Raw genomic sequence first — 9009 nt, 5'->3', positions numbered from 1 at the left:
TGGATGGCTTGTTGTGGAACTTTGTGGAAAGACAAATCCCTAGACGAGGAAGGAGAAGTGAGAGTTCAAGTTTTATTTTAAAATTTTGATTAAAAAAGAAAAAAAATCACATTAAGGTGAGGAATGACTTTTTTAATTTTGTCTATATGGATTTAATGTTTTGTAAGATCGATGAGATGTTTTACATGATCAATCGTGCGAATATTTCTATAGGTGAGAGTTATTTAATATCTGCATGATAACTCTCTCTATAAAATGTAAAACAAAAGAGAGTTTTTAATTTTTTTCAAATAAAAATAAAATGTAACAGTGCAAAAATGTCCTCATCCTCATCCCATCTACTTGAAACCCTAGTCGGACATTGCTACTAGTCACCCCAAACTATCACGACCACCACCATTATTATTTTTTTGTTCTTGAGTTTCGAAGAAAACTCGAGGAAGAAAATGAAAGAAAAAAAAAAAAGAGGTATATAGGCAACGCGGGTTTAAGGTTTTGGGTTGACAGATAAAAAGTGATGTTTAAGTTTTTCTTTTATATTTTTTAATGAAAAAAAAAACAATCATGTTAAAGAGATTACATGATCAATCTTCCAAATATTTTATATTTTTATCAATAAAAGTTATTCAATGCCCTCGTAATAACTCTTTATAAAATTTAAAACAAAAAAAAAGTTTTAAATTTGTTATAAATAGAAACTAAATGTAAAAGCGCAAAAATGCCCTCGTCCTCATCTCATTCACTTGAAACCCTAGCTAAGCATTGACACTAGTCACAACTAACTGTCATGACTATCGTGGTTGTTATTTTTTTGTTATTGAGTTTAGGGGAAAACATTGAGGAAGGTGATGAAAGGAAAGAAAGAAAAAAAGAAAGTTAGATTAAAGTTTCAAGTTAATGAGGTAAGGATGATAAAAATGAAGGCATTTTTTGCCCAATCACATTTAATTTTTATGTTTATAAAAGAAAAGATAGGATTAAAAACATTTTTATTCAAACATTCAATAGCTCTCTTTATTAGTAAAACATGTATAAAGGAATATTATTATCTAACTAGTATATATATATATATATAGATAGAGGGAGGGAGAGAAATACTTTTTATTAAAGATATAAATGATTGTAACATTTCAAAATTTTTAATTAATAAAAATCTACATCCACATAACATTTTAAGAAACATAGGCCTTACTTATTGCTTCTCCAAAACACGTATAAATGAGTAAATTATATTGAGAAGTGTTTAATTATGGGTGTCAAAATGACATGCTCGAGACGTGTCATCACCATCTAAAGACGAATGTCAAAAGGGTAAATTTGAGAGGAGTCACAACTGTCTCAATTATTTAAATTCATCCTTACCTTCTTTCCCAAAAAAAATTTACTAGGATGGGTTGGATGGGATGAGTAAAGAAATGGTGATGTGAAACAAAACAATACCTAAACATGACCCATGCTTATAAAAAAAATTTACAAACTTATCACCAATCCAATTATATTTCTCTGATACTCATCCTACTACGAGTATCCAAGTAAACTTACTCTATTGTGATCCTTATGCGAGGGTCATGTTAAATTTAGACTTTTTTATCAAAATAATTGTCAAAATAGTTATTTCTCAACATGTCAATATTTGTTTTTTCTTTTTTTTTTTTTTTTGCGCCAAAATTATAATAAATGATGGTGGTTTTTAGAAAATAGGTATTAACTATTTGCTTAAAATCATAGTTATCAACTATAGTTCTGACATTTTTATATATACGGTTCTAGCTTTTTGCTTAACATTGTATAGTAGTTGTGGTTGTAAGTAGCAATAACTCATTAATTTTTTATTTATTTTTTCATGTTGTTATATATAAAGCAAAAGAGAAAATACCTTTTTTCATAAATTTGTATCTAATATTTGGTACAAATTTTCTTTTAAATATACTAGCAACTAAAAATTTTTATATTTCAATATTAAATTTCACTTGTTACAATTGTTAATTATCAATAATCATGGTTTCAAATTGATAGAAAAATGATTGTAAAATTGAGCAATTAGTTGTATGATAAATGAAAAAAAATAAAAAATAAAGATGACCTAAACATAAAATGGCGTAAACAAAATATTCTTATTTTATTTACATATAATTAGATCTGCAAAATAAATAAACATTTTATTTAACATCATCAATGTACAAAATCCCCGATTAATGTGAACCCTATTACATAAACCTCTGAACGATAAAAATAATTCTTAAATCTAAACCTAAATTATCAAAGATATTATTATGAACATTTAAAATTATCAAATGTATTGTTATTAGTATTTAAAATCATAAGTGTATCATATCATATAGGATAATATTTTTATTTCTTACCTATTGTACATAATTTTTATACTCAATCTATTGTTATTGATTGTCCAATGTATTATTATTTCATGTCATGCTAACAAATAGGATTGTCAAATAGTAATTATATGCATCAACCAAATGTTTAACAAACTATTTTTGGATGATTGTTTTTGTCACCAAGAAATTATAATACCTTTCCATCATTTTAAATATTATTAGCTACTATACTTTCATTATCACATTCTCTTTTTTCATTTACTTATTTTAATAACTTAAAAAGTATGCTTAAGGTGCACCTAAGTACGAGATAGTCGGGCTGGAGACTTGTATTTTTTATTTGCATTTCCATTGGAGAGCAAAACTTGCTTTTTATATGAAAAATGGTTTTTAAAAAAGTTGAAGTGGTCGTTTTTTTTTTTATATTTAAAAGGGAAAACAAAATAATAAATAAACTCTAACCTTTTTTTTAATAAAAAAAAAAAACAAAAATCAGTTATGGGTCAAGTTAATTATTAGTAAGGAACCATAAGGGTAACACCCCTATAATCCAAATATATAATAAGACGAGAGGGAAAATAAATCATAATAATGTATAACAATGGTAAAGGAATTCCGCAAGTTAATCTATAAGATTAATTAGGAAAAAAAGTTTTTATTAATTCAAATGTTACAACGCAATATTAAGAAATTTCAGAAGAATTTATTGCATTAAAAACAATTTTGAATTAATGAATTCAATTTACTCATTTACAAAAAAAGTTTGGATTGAATTTTTTTTAGATAAATCTGTAAGAAATTTTCTTTTATTGTAAAATCCCCTTTTTAAAAACAAATTTGGATTGAAATATTTTTGGTAAATGGATATATATTAAAAAAAAAGAAAAAGATTTCGATGTTTTATCCAAAAACGAATTTTGTGTAACTTTATTAAAAAAAAGACTTTTACATTTTATTTACAAAAAAAATTATTTTAATCCTTATTTTATTTAACGAAAATGATCTTTAAAATTTTATTTATAAAAAAAATAAATCTTTACAAATGTTATGAAAAAAGGATTTTTACAAATTTATTCTAAGAAAAATCCCAAATCAATTTTCATCTCACCCGAACTTGATTTTATTTTATTTTATTTTATTTTATTTATAGAAAAATATCTTACTTTTACTTTATTTTTATTAGGAAAGATTTGTTTAAAAGGATTTATTTTTATTTTGTTTAAGAGAAATAAAGTTTTTTCAATTTTATTTGTAAAGATCTTTGCAATTTTATTTATTTTAAAAAAAAAGTGATTTCAATTTTATTAAAAAAATAAAATCTTGTTATCAAGTTTATTTAAGAAAACATTAGAAATATTTTATCCTTATTTTATTTAAATTTTCTCAAGTTTATTTTAAAGATGATTTCCCTATTTTATTTGGAAAAATATTTTCAATTTTATTTTGAAGAAAGGAGAGAAAAGAAGGAAGAGTTTTGTTTATAAAAAATATTTCAAGTAATTAAAGAAATAAAAATCTCAATTTTATACACCAAAAACAAAATTCCAATTTTATTCATTTTTTTTTCATTTTTTTAAAGAAATTTTTACCATTCTAAAAAAAAGAGATTTACAATTTTATTTTTTAAAATACTTTTTTACTATTTTTTAAAAATTAACAATTTTATATTTTATAAAAAATTTACAATTTTATTTTTTAAAATATTTTTTACCATTTTATATTTTTTAATTAGCAATTTTATTATTTATTTATTTTAAATCAACTTCTTTAAAAAAGATTCAGATTCCATTTTATTTAAATAAAAAATAAAAAGAATAAATGAAATAAAACTATGCAATATATACCTACTTAAACAAAAATATACACAACGAATAAATATTACTAAACAACAAATAATTACAATGAATAGATATGAAAGAATAAAATTAACTAAAGCTAAGCAAAATATACACAACCAAACATAATATACAACCAAACTATGCAAATTCATCGAGTTTTCATAGAAATTTGGAACTCAAAATCTAATAGCAACATGTATTTTGATTTTAAGGCGAAATGTGGAGCACTTTCCAAAATCCATTTTGGGCAAGCTATATATTTTTTTGAAGTTCTGGAAGTCAAGAATCCAATGTTTCAAATGGTGTACAAATTGAACCTAAAACGACGAAGTTGTGTGTGTTTGAAGCAAGCTGGTCAAAAAAGAATGTTGAGTTCGAAATTCATTCTACATTTCGAACTCAACCCCCTTGATTTCAAATTGGATCTCCTTATTCCACTAATGAGTTCGAAATTGATTTGGAATTCACCCAAATCTCGAACTTAGCCACTGATGATCAAGTTTGAGCTCTGAAACACGTCAAAACGAGTTTCAAATGCCTCAATCCAATTTGAAATGCATTGTAGTTATTTATAACTCGTAATTTTTGAAGTTTTTTCGGTTGTTTATGACTTTTCATTGTAATGAGTGGCCAATGAGAGTGTGCCACATCAAATTTTTTTTATCTCATTTTTTAAATTTTGAAACAAAAGACTTGTGATTTATTTTTATTTTATTTATTATTACAATCCATTTATTGTGATAATTACACAATGATACTAGCATAGTTTACTTAAAACTACTCTTTTTTTTTTAATCATAAACAATCGAGGTCAAGTTCAATTAGATGCAAATGAAAGTAAAATGAAAGATCCTAAATGAAAATATGTTCATTTACAAAACGAGGAATGAGTTCACACTCTTATATGCATATTTTGTAATAAAATAGCAAAATGAGACATATATAGACACAAACAACATCTTAATGGTGAATATAAAAATGCTAAAAAATCCTTGAGATATTTAGAACATGTTCAAGAATCATGGATCCTTAGTTTATATGTTTGGAGTGTTTTTATTTACTTTTTGTTGATTAGATTGAGATTTTCCATAATATTTGAAGACACATGTGCTTAGGACAAATGTTTGCATATTAAAATTTCTTGTATTATATAAAATTATACATGTGACTTTTGGTGCAACTCACTTCACTAAAGCCTATGCCTTGTGCTATGCCTTGCGTTTCATACTTCGATTCTTTCCTTAGGAAGCATGGATTGCATCCTAGTTAAATACACCCAATAGTCCATAGTAAAATGGAGTTGTATAAATAAAAAAATAAATTGTGATGGACATAGTAAGATCAACGATGAGTTGCTCAACTTTATCCACACCCTTTTTAGGATGTGCCTTAAGAACTACAATGTATTTTCTTAACTTAGTTCTTTCTAAGTTGATACCTATATCACCTATGAAAATGTAGACATGTTGTAAACCTAATTTACAACATATTCACATATGGGGAATCGAGGCCAAAGGTTTGTTTGTTTGTTGGATATCCAAAATGAACTAGGAGATATCACTTTTATACTAAAGTTAACTGGAAAGGTATTTAATAGCACAAATGTCATGTTTTTAACAAAAATACCATATAATAAGTAACAGGGAGATGAATGATATTGATTAAAGAATTTGTATGATAGTGTCATATTAGCACAAGATACTATGGTTCTAGTGGTACATACACACTATTTATGATATTTCTAGTACACAAGTTTCTGGTTGCATAGGAGAATAGTTAGTCAATTGGATCAGTTCATGTATCTAAGAAAGTCTTTTGAGGACATGATATTGATCACACAAATTATGATGAAGCAATGAGCAATGTAGATGCTCATTTACGATAAGAGGTTATAAATCATAGTTAGAAACCATATATTTTAAAATGAGTGGTTCATGGTTATTACTTAGGCTATTTAATAAATTGAGATCTCTCTAAAGGGTTAATTAACAAAATAAGACCTAATGTATTGGAGTAAGAGACTTAAGCCCATATGATGAGTTCTAGTCACTTATGCCTACTAGTATTTTATATATACCTTCTTAAGGTTTAAGGTATTAATATAACGCTCTTAAAAGTAGTGACATTACGTGACATTTGATTTCATTATATATGACACAAGCTTTCATGTTCTATCACAATTTGCATTATTATGGTATTTTGGGCAGTCATGAGTTTCTAACAAATTAAAAAGTTAGTGCGTTTGGGAGGTGTCTTCTAAATTTTGTCAAATATCTAATGTTTTTTTAAAAACACTTCTTAGGCTAAAAACACATCCAATAAGCACTACCAAATGGACTTTTAATTCATGACTAGATCATAGACTTATGCAATCTACTAAAAGTTGTAGTGCATTACTTCCTAAACAATGAGATAACATGTCATGGTCATTAGGATGGTGATGCGAACCTCAATCGACACGATTTGAGACCCAACAAACAGTATTTGAATAATTGCCCAAGAAAGCTAAAATACAGATTTTTGATAGAACTCTGACCCAACGTTTTTAAGTGAAATGCGAACCAAAAATATAAGTAACAGACCTTGACCCAATGATTATAATGAAATCACGAACCAAAGATATAAGGTTTGAACGCCACAAGGAAGAATCCTTGATAAGTTCACAGTTTTTGAAGAACCAAAAGAATAGCAAAACCTCACATTTTCAGATTTTTTATTCAATCAAAATTCCCCCCTGTTACAATGAGTGTGTGCTATTTATATGTCATTAAAAAATCTTACTAAATATTAAAACCCTAAACTAAAAAAGGTACTAAATATTAAAACCCTAATAAAGGTTGATTTGGTTTGAAATTAGCATATCCAAAATAGGAAAATAACTAAAAAACGTTCTAAATAATAAAAGCCTAAAATTAAAGTAGATTTGGCCTGAATTTAGAAGCTTTAGAATAGGAAATAACTGATATGAAGCTGGAAAGTCAATCAGTCATTAATCCATGCCATAAATCACGCCCAATCAAGCCAAATTAGCCATCAATAGTTTGGATTAAATTTATTACACCTTCATCTTCCTTTGGGCCAAACTTGGAATGTCCTGTGTTAGAATCAGCCCAAATCTCTTGAATTAGCCCATTAAGTGCTTCTTTGATCTTCTTAGATCTTGTTTTAGTAATGGGCCTAACTGGAACATGCAATGGATCCTTGAATGCTTGTTGATTTTCATAAGATGGTTTTCTTATGATAAGTGTGTCAGTTTGTATTAGGTTAGCATGAATACTCTAGGCTACCATATTGCATGAGTTTTCAAATTTGAGAAAATATTGCACTAATGTTAATATCATACATGACTTTGACCTATGTATGAGATCCTATAATGATCATATATTCCTTATGAATTGAGCGACTGGTAGTTTAGGTAGACGACAACAATTTTTCTTAATAAAGGTACCATGATATTTCATGAGTTCGAAACAAAATGTCTCATTGGGTGGACCTAAACATTTGTAGTTAGAAAACCTATGGCTATAGTAATTTTTTAAGTAAGATTTGACATATGTCATTTGTTGACAAGAGTATGTTAGTTAAACATGATAGTGGTGAATCTAAGACTTAATGATTGGAAAAGTAAACCTTAATGGTTGATAACTACTACCATGTTGGATTATGAAAATCATTCATGGACCAAAGAAATCTACATACAATGAATAGTATGTTATAAACCCAAAAAAATAGTTAAATGATAATTAATTAATTAATTTATATATTGATTTTAATGTCATAAGATACTATGTTGCAATCGACTATGTTAAGTGGAGTGTTAAGTCAACTTTAAAATTTAATTACGAGGGAACCCATATTTTTCTGATCTTAGTAGTTCTCACTTGAGCTCACATTCTTTGGTTGTACATGGTTTAAAGGAAATTTGTTTTTAATTATAAATATGTATAAGGGTGCATAAGTATAAACACTTGATTGCTTTTACATAAGTTTCACAAATGCTTATATTCAAGCAGTCTATGGTTTTTATTTGGGCTATTTAATTAATTAGAACTCATCAATTGGGTCAATTAATTAAATAGGAATAAGTGGACTAGATTATGTGACTTAAACCCATATGTTGGACCATAATCACTTAAACCCACTTGGTGGTCCGTATAAACCCTCTTTGGCTTAGGGTTAAACAGTCTTGTGATCTTCCATCTTTGAGAAAGAAATCATAACCTTAATTCCCTCAAGGAAGAGAACCTTGTACTTATGCCTATATACGGAGATAGAACCATTAAGTGGAAGGCGACTCTAGAATATCGAGGTCACTTTACATCAACTTGAAAAATATTTGAGAACATCCAAATTCATGTGTGTTCACTATTGTCATTCTATAAAGTCTATTTTTGAAAAATAGTCATATTTTGTTGTGCCTATCTTAGATTTGTAGTCCTTTTTGAATCACGATTCCCAATATAGGTTAAGTAATTTTTCATCTTTCATTTTTCGAAAAGAAAACCCTAGTCATCATACTTCAAAGGTGAAAGAGAAACCCACATATCTCTTTGTGCCAGGACCAATGACCCAATTTTGTTTCTTATATAAGAGTTTATATTTTTAAAAATGAAAAATAAAGTGTATTAAAACAGCGCACATTTGTAAGTGTCCTCTTTACATACATTTCCTATTTCTTATTTTTAAAATTATTAAATTATAGTCACTTTTATATAAGATATAAGAACTCTTAAGATTATGTTTGATTCTCATAAAGTACTACAAAAAGAAAAAAATAGTAAAGAAAATGATTTTATCATATTTAATTATATTATGGAAAATAGTAAAGAAAATAA

This window comes from Vitis vinifera, chromosome 16 (assembly GCF_030704535.1).
Source record: "Vitis vinifera cultivar Pinot Noir 40024 chromosome 16, ASM3070453v1".
NCBI classification, from domain to species: Eukaryota; Viridiplantae; Streptophyta; class Magnoliopsida; order Vitales; family Vitaceae; genus Vitis; species Vitis vinifera.
This window is presented reverse-complemented; position numbering follows the sequence as displayed.